The 23,734-nt window shown below is 33.4% G+C and overlaps 1 protein-coding gene across 1 annotated transcript in view; it reads right to left on the reverse strand.

Annotated features, from left to right (window-relative positions):
• The window catches only part of PRKG1 (protein kinase cGMP-dependent 1), a 1,297,492-nt gene that overhangs the window by 1,218,150 nt on the left and 55,608 nt on the right, over positions 1-23,734 (reverse strand). The window lies entirely within an intron of this gene.

Genomic DNA, 23,734 nt, shown 5'->3' on the forward strand with positions numbered 1-23,734 from the left:
TGCCCCTTCCAAACTCAGTTCAATAAACTCTTTGCAGGGCCAGAGCCAAAACGGATTTGAGCCCTAGAAGGTTGTTCGGCTTCCCCATTATTCCTTCCACTTAAGCTAGTGACTGCGGAAGAGTTTATTGATGGGCCTGGCTTCTTCCATTTGCTGTATTTTGCAGGGGAGAGGGTGGGGGTTAGAAATCATTCCTGAGCTCCAAAAAGTTCATCCTGAAATTGAACCATACCTTTAAAACCATCCCTGACAACCAAGCTGTTAGGAATGTATCTTTCCACTTGAGTGTCCAGTTAGAAATCCTGACACAAACTTGGAAGAAGGAAGATCATGAAGAGGACGCGGAGACTAAATTGGCTGCAGTAAATTGTACACCACACCAATCACCAGGCCACCTCTACCCATCCTACCTCCACCTCTGCCCACTCAATATTTCCTAAAATGATGACAACCAGTTAGCATTCTTTCTGTCCAAGGGTTATTCTCCCATCATGGGAACACATGTTTAGAATCCTCAAATATTTGACTAATTCTTACCTAAATTCCTAACATTTACCTAAATCTTCACCAACTCATTCAATTTTATAGCATCTTTATTAGCAGCCTGTTAATTACTATTCTTGGGCACTCGGTATTATAATCCTCAATGCAGTATTTGGCCATTCCTTAACACTGACACAAAGTAGACAGATAATAAACTAAAATTGAATTGCAATGTATAACTACTAACTGGAATCTAAACTTAGCCAAGGACACAAGTATCAGTCTCAAAAAACTTGCTCAGTTTTGCTTTTGAATACACAACTTTTTGTATCCGAGCTTAAAAAAAGAGGGAAAAAAATCGACTAGCCACTGGCGCGTTAGTAACAAGCTATTTGATTTAAAGTGTACTTGTTTGCAATTAGAAGTGTAAATGAGAAAGGATGTGCAATCCTAAACATTTTTCCACACAGATTATAATCTAATTCTCTTAGTACAGATGACATAAAACACAATTTCTCTGCTTCTATCATGGACATTTTCAGAAGTGCATTTATTTCAGAATGTAATATATAAAGTGGATAATCCCCCAAACATTTCATTTGTAATGAAAAAACATGAACAACTTGTAAATACTGATAGCAGTCAGCAGGAAATAATAGTTCTGAAATTATCATTGTTTTAATTAAAAGTGAACCAAGCAGAAGTACTGTGGCTTTGTATAACTGACTGTATTCTAAATGAGTTTCATGACAATTTACTTTTCTCAGGCAAAAAGCCAAATTCTTATCTCATTTAACCTGTGGGAATTCTTCACTTCCATGGGAAAATGTTTGATACCAAATGGCTTTTGTCTATAGATCTATCATGGGGGTTCATGAGGCCAAAAGTTTATATTTAAAAATATATCTGAAGCAACGTATAGGGGACATCATTAGACAACTGCTAAGCAGGGTTTTGTTTTTAGAGTTCATTTGAGCCTTAAATGGGGTTACTTGATGCCTTTGAGTAGCACAAAGTAGAGAAGATTCTTCCTTATTTATAGAAAGCCTATCTACATGAACAAAGGAAAATAAAAACTAAGCATTTATTCCAAAACAATTAAAAATAGCACTTCAACCAAAAACATCCAGGAATTTTGAACAAAAGTGAGTTTTCTGACACTGAATTGTGTAAATACTTTTCACTATTTAAATTAGCATATCTACATGAAACTACAGGGCGTATCCATGTTACATTTTCATTTTAAATGAAATTCCCATGATATAAAATATGTTCCAAGATGAATCTGATATTGATAGTCAGAAATCTGTTGTAACAAATACAAAGAAAGTAAACAGCTGAAAAGGTATGACTTTTACCTTGTGTATAGAATATATTCAGCTATGTTAACATACATTATGAAAAATTATAATTGTATATGCAAAATTCAGAATTCTAGGCTTTTGTCCTCTATTCTTATAGCCAGAATAAATATTTTAAGTTTTTTCAATGCTGCTTTGGCCTGGTTCTTTAGATCTTAAGGGACCAGGTGTCTATCTCAACCTTTTGAGTGAGTCCAAAATTTTCTTAAACATCTTTTTGCATTGTACTTGGTAAATGCTGGAAATAAATTTTATGTGAAAAATCATGATCCTGTGATTACATTTCAGTGGACAAATTATCTTTATTATTTGTCTCATAGTAAACTTAATTGGCTAAATTACAAGATAAAAGATCAGGCACAAGTCTACTTTCTGCTCATTATGAAGTGTCTACAATAAATCTGGAATGGAGTGGAGTGAAATGGCATGGACTGAGTTCTCCCACACTGCCTATTGGGGATGATACCTTGATGTTAGATGCTCTTAGAACAATGCAATTTTGAAAGAACTAAGGTCATACTCTAGAATTCCATAGTCAACTCACAACTTGCTTTTCAGCAGTCTCCCTTTATCATAGCTCTAACAGAAGCAAAGTTCTATTGTAGACAGACCACACTGTGGCTTATTATGCTCTTCAGTTTTGTACCCAACCCTCGTGATTGAGAATAAATATTACCATGCCTTTCTTAATGGAATCTCAGAATCATTTAATAAGACATTCAATAAAGTGGCTTTATTATAATACCGGCTATTAGAACAGTAAAGTCTGTAGAATTTATCATCCTTCACTAAAAACATAATTAGCCTCCAAAGTACTGTGATAATTTTATCATCCACTTGTCCATTCCACTGATGCTACATTTCCTGGAAGAGTCCTAAGCTTGAAAATTTCTTCTGCCATTTCACATGAATATCTTGAAAGAGAAAACAAACAAAAATATGGCTAAGCTTTTTAGGTAATAGAAGACACCCCTTTCAGAATATTGTTAAAACTAAAGAGTACTCCTAAAACTCTAGATATGAAGGTTACTATTACTAGCAGAGATACTGGCTTGCTCTAAGTCGCTAATCATAATCAAGATCACAATAAAAATAACTAACTTCCCTTGAACTCTTAATGCATGATAGGCATTCTTCATACAACCTTACAAGTCAGATATTATTATTATTATTATTATTATTATTGTAATTTCTATTTATATCTGAGAAAACAGAGGCACAGCATCACCCACCTAATAAATAGCAAAGCCTGGATTCAAATCCAGACCATCTGATGTAGAGCTCAAGCCACTATTCCTTGTTGCCTTCTGCAGGACTTGTGAGTATTACTGCTGTCTTGCTCCGGATCCAGAGAGTTAACAGTGTCCTTAGCATTACCTTTTCTGACACTGGGGTTGGGAAGGTACACAGAGGAAAAATTTGAAAAATCCTGAATGAGCAGAAACAAGATTTTTTTTAAAGTTCCTTTTCCCAAAACTGTCTTTGCATCAGCACCATTTCATCCTGATTTAGAGTAACCAACTTGTACCAATTTGCCAGGCATTAAACTGGTTTTAATAATAAAATTTCTTGAGATTGTCCTGCTTTTAAAACAAAAACCCCTAAGTACCTCTCAGTCCTGAGCAAACTGATTTAATTAACTTGGCGACCCTATTTAATTCAGGATTGCCAAGCCTCTATTTTTGATAAATATTTTCAAATTTTGCTTTCAAAGTTACCAATAAAAAGTGAAACCCAGGAAGATATGTAATATTACCTATTATTTTAGGCACATTACAAAACCACTTACACATTTGTTTGTCTGAATATGTGTTAGGAAAGCAATCATCCTGTTTTGATGTATAACAATACACCAAAGAAATTGTCTTTGGACTGTAAATAGGGATGAGTCAGACAACAGAATTTTAATTATACTTTGATAAATTAGACAAGGATTCAAGGCTGTCTTTTTGGTTTATTGTTTTTGTACAAACTGGAACTTAGATTCGTTTCCTATGGATTAAGCACAGTGATTCAAGCACCTGCTATTCCATTAACTTCTATAGAATTACGTCAGTCTTATGATTGAGTTTGTTGGAAAGATTCGGCCTTAAAGAATGTATATGTAAGATGGACCTTGAGAGAATTATATTAAGTGAAACAAGTCAGGCACAGAAAGAGAAATACCACATGTTCTCACTGATTGGTGGGAGCTAAAAATTAATATATAAATTCACACATACACACACACACACACACACACAAACCAGGGGGGGGAGAGAAGATATAACAACCACAACTACTTGAAGTTGATACGACAAGCAAACAGAAAGGACATTGTTGGGGGGGAGGGGGGGAGGGAGAAGGGAGGGAGGTTCTGGTGATGGGGAGCAATAATCAGCCACAATGTATATCGACAAAATAAAACTTTAAAAAAATTTAAAAAATTAAAAAAAAATTAAAAATTAAAAATTAAAAAAAAAAGAATGTATATGTAAATACATATAAGTAACAATTCTAATGGCTGGGCTGTTTTGAAATCATACTACTTTTAATGATAAGTGCTGTATGGAAAAGAAAAAAATAAACCATTAATAATGAAAAACTTACTGCACAGACTTGGAAAGTAATAGTGCACTGTACCGTAATTGCTAATGTGCTTATCATTTAATTCTGAATTAGTGTCATGCCTAATATTAGTTGAAATGAATTCTTACATTTTACTGCTTAAAATGATGGTAAGTTATTATCAGTCCTCAGCCTAAACTAGGGCTATGAAAATCCATGCACTATCTAACAAAATGAACATTTCTTTGTACTCTTTAACAAGCTGCTCATTTCCAATGATCACAAAAAATAAAAGTTTTTTAAGAAGAAAAATATAAGGTTTTGTGCATTTTTTCATGAATGGAAAAATTTTAAATGCATAAAATGGAGTTTAAAATGCTTTATTCATAAAAATCCTACTTTACTGCATTTTAAGTCCATGAAAATAAACATGAGCATGCAACATCATATCTCCCATATACGATTAATAAGCTACAGTTTCTCAGTTCCATTTAAGTGACAGTTCTAGTACATTAAATCCACATCATTTACTAGTTTAAATATTCAAAAACATTTGCAAAAACAATTTTGCTTTTGAAAACAGGTTTGATACATATGGCTTACAGGAGAATAGCTCTGTAGTCAATGATTTTTTGTTGTTGTTGTTGTTGCTTTTAAGTAGCACATAACAGCAGATATCACTTGACCATTATCCTCCCACATATTTTGTAACTAAAATTTAAAGTAAAGGAAACCTAAATTTTGCAGTGAACTTATTAAAACTAGCAAGGTGAGAAAGTACCAAAGATATAAGAAAGACAATATAATAGAAGTTTGGGTAAATTGAATTTCTATCACCAAGTAAAATGACTGAATTGGGCATGAGAAAGATGCCAAGAAATGTGTTTATATTGTGAGAATGCCAGGGATTGGGGGTGAAGGAGAGTTGCAGGCAAAAGACTTAGTAGGGAAATACAAAGAGATCTTCATTCTCACTAACTTAGTGGACAACTAAGTATCACCTAACTTCAAATTAAGGAAACTCTTAAAATCGTGACTTTTGCACAATCATCTTGAGACGTAAATACAGAAATCCACCTAATTGCAGGCTAATGAAGCTGTAGACTGGTAAAACAAATGGATATCATTCTGGGCCCAAGATATGGTGCCTGAGGTTTATGAAAGCATTACTCTATGAACGAGGATAGGAGCCCTAGGCTGGGACCCCAAAGAGATACATGTATTTGCTATGTATTCATTATCAACTGTAAAATTATCAGTCATCTTGCTAAATACACATTTTTAGAAAAGACCCAGTAATTCATTCCTGGTCTAGACTGGATTTTTTTAAATGCATTTCTCAAAGCACAGGCATTTAATATGGCAAATAAAGAATATTTTAAATATTAGTGGTTCAGATTTAAGCTTAGAAGACAAATGTACAAACAACTATAAAATAAAGCTAACAAAAACAGCAATATATAAAGTATACGTACTTTCAATGTCTCATATAAATAAATACACAATAGGGACTTTCACACTTTTTTGGTATCAGTACAGAATATTCAGTGTCTGTCTTGACTCACTGCATTATGTAAGAATGCTTTTACTCAAAGATCAGAGTTAATTGAGGAGGTGATGGAAAATTCATCTAAGTTTTTCACAGAATATAACACAGCCAAAATTTTAACCATCCATCTTCCTTAGAAAATCATCTACGTTGACTACTAATTTTAAGTAGAAAAAAATGACAGGGAAATCTTCAAAAGGTTTATTTATGGAATGTTAAAAGCAATTGCTGATGTTAGAAACATAGAGAACTTAGTGACATTTGTTTATTTTCACTTTCCAGTTTCCACTGGTCAGACCCTCCCTCCATCAATAACAGCAACTCACATTCATTCAATAGTCACAGAACTAAAATTTACATAATGCAACATTATTTCTACATTAACCTATTATTTAATTTAATTACTTTATATCAGTCTCAGGGACACATGCACACACAGGCACATACACAGAGAGGAATACAGGGAACTAAAGGACTGATAGCAACATTTGCGACAGCCTTCCCCACTTCCCCTCATTTACCCCACTCCCCCCACCCCACCCCACCCCCACACACAAAAGAGCAAAGATGTCCTTATTCTTTACTCACAATGGCTATCACAGAATTCTGAGCTGGAATGGGCCATACAGATTATTTAATTCAGCATTCTAAATTCAAATTTAAAGACACCTAAAGGCCAAGGAAATTAAATAACTTGCCCAAGGCAGAGGCAAGTTTAGAACCCACGTCTGCTAATTTTCAGCATAGTGTCCTTAAAATCACATTATTCTTTCACTTGGCATTTTTATTATTGCTACACACAGAAGCCTAATTTAGTTTACATGAGAATCCTACCTGATATTTCTTAGTAAATAATAGCTGTTAAAGCCAATTCAGACAACTTAAATTTGTTAATAGAGAACAAAATATATTAGAAGGTCTTTGAAATGTCTAATTAGTTCTATAATGCCTCTATCCATACTCAGACTGCATGGAACTTTTGTTGCTACTATGGGGATCCACAGGAAGACAGAGAGCCATGTATGTGTGTGTGTCTATGTCTGTGTGTATATCTGTCTGTGTGCTTAAACGTGCCCCATAGGCATGCATAAACCATAGATATGATATATATATAAACTACACCCTTCTGATCAACCCTCATTCATGTAAAAATAAGGTAAGCAAATGAAGTGGATGCATCCTAAATCTTTCACATTTCACCTTTTTTGACAAAGATGTAAGTAAAGAATTAAGGCAAACCATCTCACTTTGTTTCTCTCTTCAGACACAGCTCAAGTCTTGTTACAGGGTTTTAAAACCCTTGAAATGTTAAAGAACGATCATTACCAAGAGAAAAGAGTTTCTAACTCACAGAAATTAAAAGGTAACTCCTTAAACCTCACATAGAACTCTCAGAATTCAAATGGTGAAACTTGTTTGATATTCTAAAATCATGTGATTCATCTTAGACCGTTTCATAATTTTAAAGAATAATAACTTCAAAATATGCCAAAAAAGTGATCTTATTCATTTAATGTTTTCTAATGGAGGTACTCTACAAAATTTTTGCCAAAAAAAGTGAGACAGTAAAGATGTCTTTCAAAATGCATTGGAAAAAAATAGCATTTACAATTTCTATTACATGAATATTTTCTTAAAAATAATTTTGTATTTTAAGATTCTAAGTATATGTTCACTTAATAATTAACCTGTAAACAAAGGAAATTATTAACACATAACCTAATTTTCATATTCTGTAATCAGAAGATATCCCATTGTGAGAAATGGAAAAATTGACGAAGAAAACCCAAATAACCAATAAAAATCATATAGTAACAGCAGGTGCAATAGCTAAACCTAGTGGTCAAAGTAAAGCTTTGCCAGCAACCCAATGACTAATTCAGAGCTCGCACCAATCAAAGTGTATATACAGCTCAGTGTTTCCTCAAAATGTGAACTAAAGAACACTAGTTCCTTAAAATGGTAATAAGTGTAATGAAAAAGGGTTTGGGAGACACTAAGTTCAATAAAACATATTTCTGCATTATTTTCAATACTTTTAATTTTCCAATATGTATCATAAATCTGGAATGATACATGAATTTGATACGTGTATCATGTATCAAATAAGTATGTAGTAAATATATATATGATATAAATGTTGTATATATCATATAAATAAGTAGTAAATATATTCAGTTGATTTAAACAACTAGACTTCACTTCCTCTAATACATTAAGTGTTGAGCCAGAGTATTCATTACATTTAATTGTTTAGGTAAATTAGACAATCTGTTAAGATCTACAAGCATCATACCCATTTGTGAAATTCCTTACTGGTATCTACATACACAGCAATATCTGGGATGAGAACACATAGTTCTGGTCTACCAACAGCACTGCCAACCACCACTACCTCCCCCTTAAAGCCACACTTTGCTCTGCTTGTAACCACAGCCAATGACGTGACCGAAAACTATGAATATATTACAAATTTGGTGCCTATAAGAAGGACTAGCATTGCTATTTGACCGGTAATCACATATCCTCTCTTAGGCTGCGTCACAGGATTGTTGCTCAGGCTGGGAAAATGTTCAAGGGAAAATAACAACATAATCACAATCAGGACAGCATTTGATTAATAATGAATTGCATAACTGTTACACTGACCTGTTAGTTCTCTAAAATCTCCAAGCACCAAGCAATTTCATTTTAACATTTCAGAGCTTTTCCAATGGTGATTCTCTTTCTGCCTTTGAAGTCCTTCTCCCAACGTCTTTCCCTACCTTCAGATTCCAAGCTCATCTCTGCCCCATCACCACCTCCCATCTCTTGAGTTACTAACTCAATAAACCCATTCTCCAGTTCTCCCCTTAAATATCACTTCCTCTGATAATCCTTCTGAATCATCTCCATATTTTCCTTTTTAATAGCACTTATCATGATTTATAATTATATATTATTTGCATGAATATTTGTTAAATAGATAACTTCCCCCATTAAACTGTAAACTCCAAGAAAGCAAAGAACTGTGTCTATCTTGGCCACCAACACCTAGCACTAGTAGGGACTCACTATATATGTGTTAATTACATTGAAAAATAAAGGTAAGAATGAATGAATAAAGTCAACAAATATTTATTTAGCATCCACAGCACACCTCTCTAATGGAGAAGGGGGAAAAAGAGATAGTTTTTTTCTTTGTTTATTGATTGTGGTATGTAAAATGTAATAAATCAGAGGCTTAGTTTTAACCTTTTCTATATGCAATAAATCAAATACAAGAATACTTCAAAAAGTTTATGGAAAATAGAATTAAAAGATAATACAAATATTTTCATGAACATTTTGAAGTACCCTCAGAAGTTAAGTTTAAAAACGTTGTTCTTAAAAAAAATAAATCAAACATCACTTTTCAAACAACATATTTACCTGCTCAAGATCCATGATAACCATGTTTTCTTCCTGCCACCTTGAAATTTTTCTAAAAAATGTTTCTGGATACCCAACCACTTTTTCAAGTTACAACTAGACAATCAGCTCTCTTAATGCACTTTTAAATTGCCATAATCTCAGATTCTTTCTTTCTCTTAGGCTTATATTATACTGTCTTCAAGGTCCAATGCTCTTTTATCCAACACTGGCAATGTCATAGTATCAGCAATTCTGCAATTTCTTTTTGTTTCTGCCACAAGTCTAGCTACTCCTTCAAAAGGCTGACTGCTTTATTTGGAGTTGGCTATTTTTTTACTAACCCTTCTTAAGACATACATCTTTTAGAAAGCTATTTATATCATTTGAAATTATTCTGAAAGCAGATGCTTCCAATTAAGGTACTTAATAAGTTCGTTCAGTGATTATTAACCAGTGTTTGTGCCCTATCCAATCACTTCATTTACAGCAGCTTTGGAAGTTCAAGAAGAAACCAAGTTCAAGAAGAAAATTTATATACAAGAAGCAAATTAATCTACAAAAATACTTTAAATTCACTAACTTAATTCTTGAAATAGATATAATTATCTCCCTTCTTCTCTCTCTCATTTTTTCTTCTGTTTCTTCTATTGAATGTCAGAGTAGGCCCTTCAAATAAAATCATAAGCTTAATATCACAATCAACTGAACACTGACATGCTAACCTTTAGTGTTAGCAATAATTACAAAGCCACAATGCTATGTTAAATAGCTGTTCAATTAAATCAAAAGACAGGAATATATAGTTGGTTAATACTAAAAAAAAATATATTTCTCAGGTAGATGTTTCCTGTCATTTCAAAACATCAACAAGAAGGCTTCCTAAGTTCTTCAATGTACTACACTTGAACATAGGTTTTGTAAAAAGAAAGTAATTTTTGTCAAACTTAAAAAAACTAAGCCCAAGTCTTTCCTATGAAAACTAAAAGACACCCTTATCCACGTGTTGGAATGACCAAGACTGAAGTCACGTTGGGACCTAAAACTGCATGGGTTGTAGGCAAATTTTAAAAAGACAATTTTTATCTTAGCATACAGATCTCTGAGTTCCCTCTTTTCCCATGGTTATTTGATATTTTGAACCTTGGTTATAGGGAAAGATGACATCATTCACATGAGTGTAAAGTTGTTTTCCAGCCAGCCTGAAGCTGCAGAACTGCCTGTATTATCCAAGGGAAACTAGGGAAGACATCTAAAAAGCTATGCTGATTCCATCCCTCCAGCAGGACCCTGAGATAACAACAAGGACAGGAGCAGAAACCAGACATAGTCTTGGCAAGACTGCACCTGGTCCCTTGCACATCCTTCCCCCTCCCTTCTGCTTTTCATTTCCCACATTCCATTCCCTCAGCTCCTCTTTAAAACCCCCCTGAAACGCTAAAGCAGGGAGACAGTTCTAGTTAGTCTCCTCAGACATCTGATAATAAAGTTCCTGCCTCGCACTAACACTTGGGATTAACGAGTCTTTTGTTTCTGAATGGAGAGCAGCAGCAGGACCTAGATGCCCGTAACACATTGAAGAGAATCAAATTTGGAAATAACAATTCAAGCTTAGCATACATGTACCCCACAAATCTCTATAAATGAAGTTTTATTATTCTATTTACCATAACACAATGTAATCATTTTTTGTGGTCCTTTACTAATTTCTTGCTAACCCCTCTAAATGAAGTTTTTAACTGCAATCTTGTAATGCTGCTTCAGGGTCTAAATGGAAATCTGAGCTTCTGATTTGCAACTTCACGAAACATGAATCTTCAACAAAACACAATAACGATTTGAATGTAAGAACTCTTGGCATTGCATCATTTTTCTCTAGTGATTCTTAACTATATTCTGTCCTCCTAAGATAGGGAGTCTCATGATACAGTTATTAATATACATAATTTTTTTGGAAGAAGTATTTCCCAAGAGGAAAAATATATATAATTAATAGTAATTACATTTTATAAAAGAAAGAAAGTCTGGTTGAAATAGACATACTTTCCATGTATGGCAAATATATTCTTTATTTAAATCAGTTAAAAATAATTTATAGAAAATAGTCTCTAATTGAGATTTAAATTTGTAATTTTTTGTTAAGTACAAGGTTAAGCAAAGCATCACATGACTGTAAAATTTATATTTCTTTTGTACATGACTCATTTTATTTTAAATATATTTCCATAAATAGTATACAACTTCAGTAAACAGTACATTCTTCAAATTTTTCTCTCAGCCGTTAAATACTAATTTCTAATGTCTAAAATACAGAACTAGAGATACAATTGCACCCTCTACTGTCCAAATTTTCTATTCCACATTGAGCAAAGCACTGTGTATGTTTGCTTAACACATTCACTACAAAAGAGGTAAATCACAATGGCTTCTTTTTGACATTAATTACCAGATCTCTACAATTGTGAAAATTTCCTTAGTAATGCAAATAGAAATGTGTCATCTATATAGTTACTTGTACTACCTAATTTAGAAAATGACAATTAGCAAGGTATTTAAAACATGAAGTATTCATTAACTTACTGACAATAAATGGCAATGTTAATTACCTTTTTAACACCAGTTCTAACAAGGAAAAAAATATCAAGTCATTCAAGCCAACAATTGGGGTTTTTTTCTAGTAATGTATAAAGTTTGCCCAATTTTTTTCTAGTAAGAAATTAGAAAAACATGTTTCTCTAAATGTTTCTCTAAAACTGCACTTCATAGTTTTAAAAAATTAGTTTTTGAGTTGTTCCTCTTATTGTCAAAATTTTAAATATCATGAGTCAAAATTAATAGTTTATTTGTAATTTTCTTTTAAACCTCTCTTTCTAGTTTTAATCAAAGATGTTTTGAATTCAAAGCAAAGTATTATTCAAAAGACTTTCTTATAAATTTTCCATCATGGATATGAAGGATAACACGTTGCTAATCAACCCTCCCATCAAGAATAACTAGAAAAGTTGGACCACAAAGATAAAACAAGTTAAGACATTAGAAATTCCTAAGCAGCAAGGAATTGAAGATCATTACCCCAGACAAAAGGGAAGTCCGGACAGGTGAACCTAACATTCAGTGTCCTTCTGAGGCATTTACCAATTTTACAAAACACTCCTAAGAGGATAAGTAATTGAGCACAAACTAAAAGCTGAGAGGCTAAGAAGTTAAGCAAAGCTTCTAAAACCCTCCTGGGTCTGGAGAAATAAAAAATGGAATTCAGGCCAAACCAGCTGAAAGCCATGAAGGCTAAACTTTAACTGTTAATAATTCAGTACCCAGTAATATTGAAGCCCTGATTTGTTTCTGCTCAATCCATATTGGATTAAGGTGGTCGGCCCCTAGCCTTCCTGCCTGTCAGGAGCAGAAGGAATCCTCCTGAGGCAAGATCACATCATCTAGATCCTCAAATTATCTCTACATTTCTTCACACACAATGTCAAGATTCAATCAAAAACAGGTATAAGAAGACAATACCCCTTAACCTAAAACTAAGAAAAAATAAATAAAAGCATATAACAGAAGCAGACCCATGGGGGATCCCGATATTGGAACTGTCAAACATGAACTTTAAAATAATTGTGACAAATATGTTTTAGAAATGTGATGAAAATGTTGGTAATTTCAGCAGAAAACTGGAAATTATGGAGGAAATTTAAATAAGAATGTTAGAACTAAAAAAAGCAGTAACTAAATTTTAATAATTCTGTAGATAAGTTAAATAACAGAAGACAGAATTAGTAAACTGGAAGATAAGTCCAAAGAATAAATAATATAGAAAAAAGGATGTAAGATGTAGAGTCATGAGAAAAAGTCTCACATATATAACTGGAGTCCCAAAAGGACAGAAAAGAGAGAATAGATCAAAAACAATATTTGAAAAAATAATCACTATAAATATAAAGCCATAGATTTCAAGGGGCACTATAAACCACAAGCATAGTAAATACGAAACACACAGACACCTATACCTAGATTTATCATTGTAAAACTACTTATAATCAAAAATAGACAGAAAATTCTTAATAAACAAAAAATACCATAAGACGACAGTTGACTTTTTAATAGAAAAAGTGAAAGCCACAGAACAATAGAATGGTAGCCTCAAAGGGTTGAAAAAAAAAAAATAAAACTGCCAACCAAGAATTTTAGACTTGACAAAAACATCCTTTGAAAATAAAGATAAATAAATACATTTTCAGAGAAACAAAAACTAGAGAATTTGACACCAACAGATCTAAGCTAAAAGAGACACTAAAAATGCTCTGCAGGCAGAAAGAAAATGAACCTAGATGAAAGCACAAAGATATAAGAAAAAAATAAATATCATAGAAAGGATAAATATGAGGGTAAATGTATATGAATTATTATTCCATAAAACACTAATAACAATAATACAAAAGATGGTAGATCAATAGAGTTAAGAGTGTTGTTAGGTCATTGCCTTGTCTGCGTAGTAAAAATGTATTAACTTATCTTTAATTTTACTAATTCTAGGATGTATTGCTCATTGTACACTTTAGAGTAACCACTTAAAGAAACAGAACATATAAATAACAAATTTATGAAGAAAAAATTAAAAATTAAAAATTTAATTGATTAATAATTTTTAAAACTATATAAATAAATATATAAATAAGTATATAAATAAATTAAAATAAAATAAAATAATTGATTAATTCAAGAAGAAGCAAAAAAGGAAATGAAAATTAACACAGGAAAGGTAATACAAATAAAAAAAAGTAATATAATGGATCTAAACCAAAATATATCAGTAATTAGACTAATGCAAACATTAAATTCTCCATTTACTAGACAAAGATTGTCTAACTGAATAAAAAGGAAAAACAACCATATATATCTTACAAGACATAATTTTATGCAAAAAACCAGAAAGATTTACAGTAAAAAGATGACAAGCATAAACCCATCACAAACCACAAGGACAGTGGGGGATTTTAAGACACTAAGCATTAGGGCCAGCCCATGGCTCACTTGGGAGAGTGTGGTGCTGATAACACCAAGTCAAGGGTTAAAATCCCCTTACCAGTCATCTTAAAAAAAAAAAAAAAAACAAGACCCTAAGCATTATTAAAGAGGGACATTTCACAATAATAAAACAATTAATTTGTTAGGAAGTAATATTAATTCTAAATTTATATGCACCGAAAAATAGCCTCAAAATATGTGAAGTAAAAATTCACAGTGCTAAGAGGAGATATAAACAAATCTACAATCTTTTTAGGAGCTTTCAACTCAATGCTCTCAGTAACTGATAGACCTAGCAGACAGAAAATGAATCAGAATGTAAATATTAGAACAATATACCTAAGAAACTTGGCTTAATTGCCATTTGTGTAATACTGCACCCCAAAATTTCAGAACACATCATTTTCTAATGCATAAACAATATTTATTAAAATTGACTATATGCTAGGCCATAAAACAAGTTTTGACAAACTTATAAGAATTAAAATCATAGCTTCTTGCGCAGAAGAATTAAGCTAAAAATGAATAATAATTTTATGAATAAATTTGAAAAAGGATTTGATAAAAATCAAAATCCATTCATGATTTTAAAGTAATCTTACTTATCTGATAAAGGATACATATACATGTACACACACACACACACACAATCTACAAAAACACTTCATATTTAAAGGTGAAATGTTCAAAGAATTTTTTCCTGCTATCACAAAAAGAAATAGATGTCCATAATTACCACTCTTATTCAATATTATAATTGGGGTCCTGGTCACAGAAATAAGGTAAGAAAAAGAAGTAAAATACATAAAGATTAGAAAAGATTACATAACTGTACAGAGAACTACAGATAAACTATTAGAATAAGTGAATTTGGCAAGGTCAACATAGACAATGTTAATATTAAAACTTAAAAGTATATTTAAGTCTCTCTATATTTAAAGAGTCCTGAAATAAAGCTACATATACATATGCTATTTGATTTACAACAAATGTGTCACTACACAAATGATGGTCTTTTTTTTTTTTTTTTCCCTGATTGGTAAGGGGATCGCAACCCTCAGCACGGTGGTGTCCGCACCATGTTCAACCAGTGAGTGCACCAGCCACCCCTATATAGGATCTGAACCTGCGGCCTTGGTGCTACCAGCACCACACTCTCCTGAGTGAGCCACAGGGCCGGCCCAAATGATGGTCTTTTTAATAAATGGTGCTGCATCAACTAAATATCCATCTGTAAAGAAAACGAGTCCTGTGCCCTTCTTTATGCACTATACAATAATTCAGTTTCAGATGAACTGTAGACCTAAATGTGAGAGATAAAATAATAAAGCTTCTAAAAGATAGCAGAGGAGAGTATTTATTAACTTAGAAGGTAAGGGTGTCTTAAACAAGAAACAAAAAGCATTTGCCCTAAGGAAAAAAAATTGATAAATGAACCAAAGTAAATGTAGAAAATTCTTTTAACCAAATGACACCATTGGGGTGGATATATATCATTATACATTTGTCAAAATCCAGAGAATGTACAACAAGAGTGAACCCTAATATAAACTATGGATTTGAGGTGATAATGATATGTCAATGCCAGTTCATTAGTTGTAACAAATGTATCACTCTGGTGGAGGATGTTGACAGTAGGGAGGGGTTGCATATGTGGGAGCAGGTATATGATAAATCTCTCTACCTTCTGCTCAATTTTGAATTTAAAATTGCTCTAAAAAATAAAGTATGTTTGTTAAGGGTAAAAAAAAGGGTAACATTAAGAAAGTCAAAAGGCAAACCGCAAAATAGGAAAAGATATTTATAATATATATTTATTCAGCAAAAGACTTATATACTCAAAATATATCTGGAAATCCTAAAACTCAGAAGTAAAGACAGACCACCCTATAAAGAAATGTGCAAAGTACATGAACAGGCATTTAATCAAAGAGGATATCCAAATAGCCAATAAACATGAAAATTTGCTCATTTTATTAATTGCCAGGGTAATATAAATTAAAACAACAATGAGATATCACTACACTTAACTAGCATGACTAATACTGAAAAAAACAAATCACAACAACAAATGTTAATTTGCAGAACCATGGGAACTCTCATGCACTACTAGTGAGAGCATAAATTGATATAGTCATTTGGGAAAACTTAGGGGGCAATATCTACTTAAACTGAAAATAGGTGTATCCCATAATCTAGAAACTCCTATTCTAAGTAAATACCTAAGAGAAATATGTACATATTATTGCCAAATGATATTTGCCAGAATATTTACAGCAGCATTATTCATAATATCCCAAACTGGCAACACCACAAATGTCCATCAACATTATAATTGATAAATATACAATATTTTAACACAATAGTATACAAAGGACAGTAAAAAAGTGAATGCTGCTACAAGTAAAAACCCCAATAAAACTCACAATGTTCAGCAAAATAAGACAGAAATAATAGGATATGAATTACATGGGCCAAAAAAAGATATGGTGACTATAACGGTTACCTTTGGGGGAAAAAGTGGGGCTTTCTTCAGAAAATCAGGAAATGCCATGTGGAGGGCTTATGGGGTGCTGGGAAAGTTCTGTGTTTTGATCTGAGTGGTGTTTTTACTGGTGTGTGTGTTAAGGATGACTCACTGAACACTTATGGCTTTTGCACTTTTTATTATGTGTCTTATAATTTATTAAGAAACCTTAAAACAAAAAGCCTTATTTATTTTATTTTAAAAATTGGGAGAGAATTACTCAATTTTATTTTAGATATCTACAAGGTGCAAGGAACCATCTTAAGTGATCAAAGCCTCAAAGTCCAATCCAGCATATTTATATTGTACAATCAACTGCAAGATTTGGGAAAATAAAAAATTAATTAGACATACATTTTATCCTCAAAATGACAGACATAGGATTATCTAGGTAAATTGACGAGGACTATGGTGTGTGTGTGTGTGTGTGTGTGTGTGTGTGTGTGTGTGTGTGTGTGTGTGTGTGTGTGTGTGTGTGTGTGTGTGTGTGTATTCCAGATCTCCAAATTATCTTGATTTAATATATCTTAAATGTCTCAATAAAAGAATTTACTAAATGTGTATAACTCAGGTATAATTTCCATGTATATATACTCAACAAATCTGGAAAAAACATTAAGTAGAAGTATGTCTTAAGAACTGGGGTAAAACAGGAAAAGGCTCCATTTGACCTTTGCTCAGAAGGAAAAGTAAGGTCTGAAAAGTGGAGGAAGGGAAGGAAGATGTTTTGAGTGGGGAAGGGAAGGGCATAAAGAAGGGTACAATGTGGGGAAAGCAGACACGGGGTCAGGGTTCATTTTGGTTGAAGCAGAGGGCTCTGGAGAGCAGAGAAGTGAGTGGGTGAAAGACAGCAGGGAAGGTAGATGAGGGCCAGACTACAGAGGGTCTTGGAATGCCAAACTAATTAATGTAGACTACATGCATTCAGTAATGAAAAGGCAGCTACAGTTTCGAGCGGAGAAGTGCCATAAGCACGGTTTTATTTTAGAAAAATCATTCCAACAGCATTGTGTGAAGTGAATTGAAAACTGAAAAGACTGGGGTCAAGGACACTGGCTAGGAAGCTGCTGCAATACTAAAGATCTAATCAAAATATGGGACCAGGGATGGAAAAATGAAGACATGGCCCAAGATAACTGTCAAAAACATCATTCACTCTCAATATCAATGTTAATTGCTCCTACATAAACAAGTATTTCCAAGTAGTCATTTTGTAAATTGCTGTATGTGTGAACTGTAAACAGAGATCAAGCACCTGTCTGTGTAAGCAGGTGCAACTTTTCAAAAAAGTTCACTCTTCTTATCGAGAATCATTGACGAACATATCTAATCTTTGCAGAGCCAGGCTCCTCTACCTGAAGGTACTTCCCTACAGTCCCATCAAACGCAAACACCGTGCCTAGTACTGACTGGAGAACAAGTGAAAATCATTAAAGAACTACTGAGTGGGCACCCTACGTGTATAACTCCACCCCATCTTCAGAGTGCCTTCATGACCGCTGCTGCCCCTTCATACCACACAGGCCTGACTCAGTGCTCAAGGATCAAGGTATTTCCTCCTGTTTCCCGACAAACTATTCTAAGATAGTGAATTTACAGGTGCTAGTTATTTGCTGCATGACTTGGTTGGCTCAGTCTTCTCATTCCACCTCTTTCTGAGGAGAGGACTTCTACTGGAACAAGAGTTAACTCTTATGTGACACAGAAATAAGAGGAAAGGAAAGGATGAAAGAACAGGAGACATAGGGGCTTGGGATAATGGTGGAATTTTCACTGATATGAGATGGAGACAGGGGAGTAGCATTTGTAGTATGCAAGCCAAAAATATTGGGAGGAGAAAATGGGATTTGTAAGTATTCCCCTTCAGGAATGTTTTAAAAATCCAAACAGTGTTCTTTTAATGAACTTTGGGTTGTTGACCTGTTAATTTAACCCCACACTGAGAGACTGGACCATGTAGATTCTGGCTTTGTAAGATTACAATAAATAAAATAACCTAAAGGAATTACAATGATACATGAAAACAATTTAGATTTTTTTTTTTTAAATAGAAGGAGGGGGGAATCTTTGGTTGCATTTCAAGTCAATCCATAAAAGGAGTCAGCCATTCCAGCTTCTACAACCCTGACTTTGCATGGCAATTTGGGAAGGAATTACAGAAGTGAAGGACTCAAAAGACCAAACCAAGGCCCACCATTGAGCACTGATGACATTCACATGACAGCACAGCCTGTAGGTTATGGAATACCACTTAGGAGATCTTCCTAAATCAGAACAGGGAAACAATGAAGCATTCCATTCATGCAACTCTTGGTGTCTGTATTACACCCATCAAACCCCAGTTACAGTCAGGAATACAATGGGAAATTGAAGGAAGAATATCATGAATAACAACAATTAACAATAATATTAATTATTATTGTAGTATCTGGCATTTATTGAGTGCTTACTATTACAATGTCTTATACTTATTAGTGTGAAGTACTGTGCTAAATAAGTGCTTTTCATAGGTGACCCCAAGCCTCACAAATTTATGAGGTTGATATTTTTGATATTATCCTTAGTTTAAAGAAGAGAAAACTGAGAATGATTAACAATTAAGCAACTTGTTTAAGGCCACACCGTTAGTGAGTACAGAAGCTGGGCTTCAAACTCAGGAATTCTTGACTCCAGAGCCATGATGTTTATAACAACGATGAGATCTAACAACTGTGATGATGACGATTATGAACCTCTTATTAATATATAGTCTGTGCACACATAGATATGCCCATCACCAAAACCCCAGATTTAGCAGTATGTCATACCATTGTCTTTTCAGACCTACATAAGGTTATAAGATCCACGATGTGGACTTAGCCTCATTCTCAAGGGCACGAGAGGCTTCTCCTAGAGTTTTGAAGCCAACTTTCTTGGAACAGGGCATCTACTTCATGACCCATATCAACTAATGAAGCTAATTATATAGCTATATAGCATCAACTCCTCTGCCAACATGTAATTTTTAGTCATATAAGTGCTGAACTTAGAAAAAGTTGGAAAAAGATCACTTTAAGAAATTTACTTTATATTGTATTCTTCCATTTGCTAGTTTTATAACTTTCCTGATGCCTTCTATGTAATCGCATTTTAAAAACAGAACAGGAACACATTCCTCAAAGCTAGAATTCTCCATGGACTGTTTTTTTGTGGGGGTTTTTTTCCAATGAAAATTTTGTGGAGAAATGAATGCGTGTATGTGTGGTTTAGTTCAAGAAGAGGCTTAGTTCATGACGAAAAAGTTCTCAGAACTAGGACTTATTATCAAAAGTTATAACTCGAAGGGGCACAGTAAGACATTTCCAATTAGAAAAAAGAAAACTTTTAAAACAAATGCTGGTTTCCTGTATACTCTTCTGCTAAAAAGTGTTTGTACTTAGTTACATCATTTTTACTGTACTTAGCTTTGGAAACTGTAAGTTGGACTCAACATAAAACAGAGTACACTAGAGAAGCAGTTATAAATAACTTCATTTCACCAAGAGGGTGAGGAGAGTCATCTGCCAGTATACAAACCCACAAACCACCAACTTTTCCAAACTTCAGATTCATGATGTCTCAATATATTCAAAAGTAAAAAAAAAAAAAAAAAAAATGAAAATAACTACTGAACACTATCATGCTGTGTGGTCCTCCAATTATAAAACTTAAACTACTATCTTATAATTGAAACTTTTCTATAAATTATTCAGATTTTAAACCAAAATCTTTTTCCTATTCCTTTTAAAAAAATTAAGTTACTTTTCGTTGTTTGTGAAGATTAAAATCTAGTTGCTATGTTACTAAGGAGAAAGAAAGTCCATACCTAAACATATTGGCAATTATTGGGAAAGGAGTTACTGTAGGACTGACATGTACTTCTGAAGATGGGAACGGTCCAAGATACCACAAAAATGATCTTCCCAGTGATGATGACTATTAGAAAGGGCCAGCCATACAGATCTCATGTGCCCCCAATTTGCCAGGATACATCTAATTTCAAAAAATATGTCTTGTAGTCACGTTATGTGCCACCAATTTTTTATTTGGAGAGTATAAACCAGTACATACCTAGTATTATATGGGCACAGTAATTACTGCTTGGAATTATGAGGTGGAGGTAGGGCAGGTGGAGAATGATTAAGATAAAAGTAACTACATTTTAATTATTTTAAATACTAGTTATTCAAAAAGTCACCAAAGGCCTGTCAATCCAATGGCCCAAATCTTTTATCAACCCAATGCCAGATAAAATGGTGAAATCAGTGGGGAGAATTCACTGGTTTGATGATAAATCTCTTTTCACAGGGCAAAACCTCTAAATTGAACAGAGAAATACTACTGATTAAGCATGCAATCATAGAACTGATTTGTGATTAAGAAATGATCTCTAGCAGCCACTTATTCTCTACCAATTGTGTTGCTATTAATTCTTTACACTAAACACAGCTGTATGTTTACTAAATTGAAACCAATGTGAATTATGAGTAGGGGCTAAGGCCAGGTGAAAATAAAACAAATGAGCACATTTGCATTCTTAATAATTTTTCTACATTCAATATTTTATTTGGGGAACTTTCTTCTGAAAGCTTTTGAGTAAAAAAAAATGGCAAAAAAGAATTTGTGCACATATGTTTATGTATTCAAGAAAAGAATATTCAGCCTGGGCATTGGTCCATGGGAAAGCCTGCACAACATAATCCAGCCCACCAAACATATTCGGCATTTATTAATAAGAAAATTCCAGGTTAGTTTCTTGCCAAGAGATGTTTTCCTTTCCAAAAATTATCTTTGGCCATATTTCACATTTGATTTACTCCCTTTGGTGCATTAAAGAAATAAAAGACCTAGAGTCCAATAATAGTGGTTGGAATTTTTCTGAACTCTGGTGAAAGAAATATAAATCTATTCACTGAAATTGTTTTCAGAAAGAATATAATTTTATGAAATGTACTTACTGGAGTCTTTGATTTTTATTGTACTATAAAATTCATATGCATTTTGCTATAAAGCATTTTCAAAACATCCTCCAAATAAGCATAGTTCGGTAAGTTCTATATCTTATTTTTATTACCAATAACAGTAACTTGTATTTTAAGTATTGATTTTTATTTATCAAAGTATTTTCATATCACTTAATTTATTCACATGAGTTAATTAGGGTTAATACTTATTTGCAGTATTATCATCCTAGACTGACTTCTCTCAGGCCTTAGGAATGTGCTAATTTGAAGGCTTATATACAGAAGTGCAAATTTGCAATGTGAATTAAGTGATGTTTGTTCTTCATGTAAGATGTCAAGTGGTGAGAATAGGCCAGTGAACTCTATGGAATTATAAAGAGAGTAGATTCTTAGAGAATAGAGGACCTCGGACAATAAACCATAAACTCTCATAAAACTTTAAACAGTATTTTTTCAAAAGGCCAGTTATAGCTAAACCAGAATATACATATGTGTTAATAGATATGTTGGAGTCATGGGATCAAGTAGGACTTACAGTGGAAAGGTAGAATGGAAAATATTTTTGAGTGACGAAAACAAATGTGATTGGCAAGTAGGAAAGTGGAGACTACATGTTAAATGAAGTAATGGGTAAACTAATCTTCTGCAAGGGTGCCAAGAATACACACTCAAGAGAGGATAGTCCCTTCAATAACTGACACTGGGAAAACTGGATATACACATGCAAATGAATGAAATTAGACCTTCATCTCTCATCATATGCAAAAATAAGCTCAAAATGCATTTAAGAATTAAACATACAGTATGAAAGTTTAGAATAAAACTCTTAGAAGAAAACATAAGGGAAAAGCTTCCTGACATTGGCCTTGGCAATGATTTCTTGGCTATGACATCAAAAGCACAGGCAATTAAAGCAAAAATAGACAAGTGGGATTACATCAAAACAAAAGCTTCTGGACAGCAAAGAAAACAACAGAGTTAAAAGGCAACTTATGTAATGAGAGGAAATATTTGCAAACCATACATATGATAAGGGATTAATATCTGAAATATGTCAGAAACTCCCACAACTCAATAGCAAAAAATAAAATTATCCAATTAAAAAATGGACAAAGGACTTCAATGGACATTTCTCCAAAGAAGACATACAAATGACCATCAGGTATATTAAAAAGTGCTCAAAATCATTAATCATCAGAGAAATCAAAATCGAAACCACAATGAGCTACTTCCTCACATCTGATAGAATGGCTATTATTTAAAAGGAAAAAAAAGAAGAAGTTTTGGAAAGAATGTGGAGAAATTGGAACACTGGTACACTGTTGGTGGGAATGTAAATTAGTGCAGCCACTATAGAAAACAAAATAGAGGTTCCTCAAAAAATCAAAAATAGAACTACCATATGATACAGCAATACCACCTCTGAGTATATATCCAGAGGAACTGAAATCAGGATCTCAAAGAAATGTCAGCCTGTCTGTGTTTCCTGCAACACTATTTACAGTAGTCAAGACATGGAAGCAACCTAAATGTCCATGGACAAATGAATGGATAAAGAAAATATGGCATATACATACAATTAAATATTATTCACCTTTTAAAAAGAAGGAACTCCTGCCCTTTTCACAACATGGATAAACCCGGAGAACATCCTGCTAAGTGAAATAAAGCCAGTCACTGAAGAACAAATATTACATGACCCCATTCTTATGAAGAATCTAAACTAGTCGATCCCATAGAGGCAGAGAGTAGAATAGTAGTTGCCAGAGACTGGGGGAGGGGAAAAGGGAAAGGTATTACTCAAAGAGTACAAAGTTTTAGTTATGCAAGATGAGTAAGTCCTTGAGTTCTACTGTACTGCATAGTGCCT

This window comes from Cynocephalus volans, chromosome 7, assembly GCF_027409185.1.
Source record: "Cynocephalus volans isolate mCynVol1 chromosome 7, mCynVol1.pri, whole genome shotgun sequence".
NCBI lineage: Eukaryota > Metazoa > Chordata > Mammalia > Dermoptera > Cynocephalidae > Cynocephalus > Cynocephalus volans.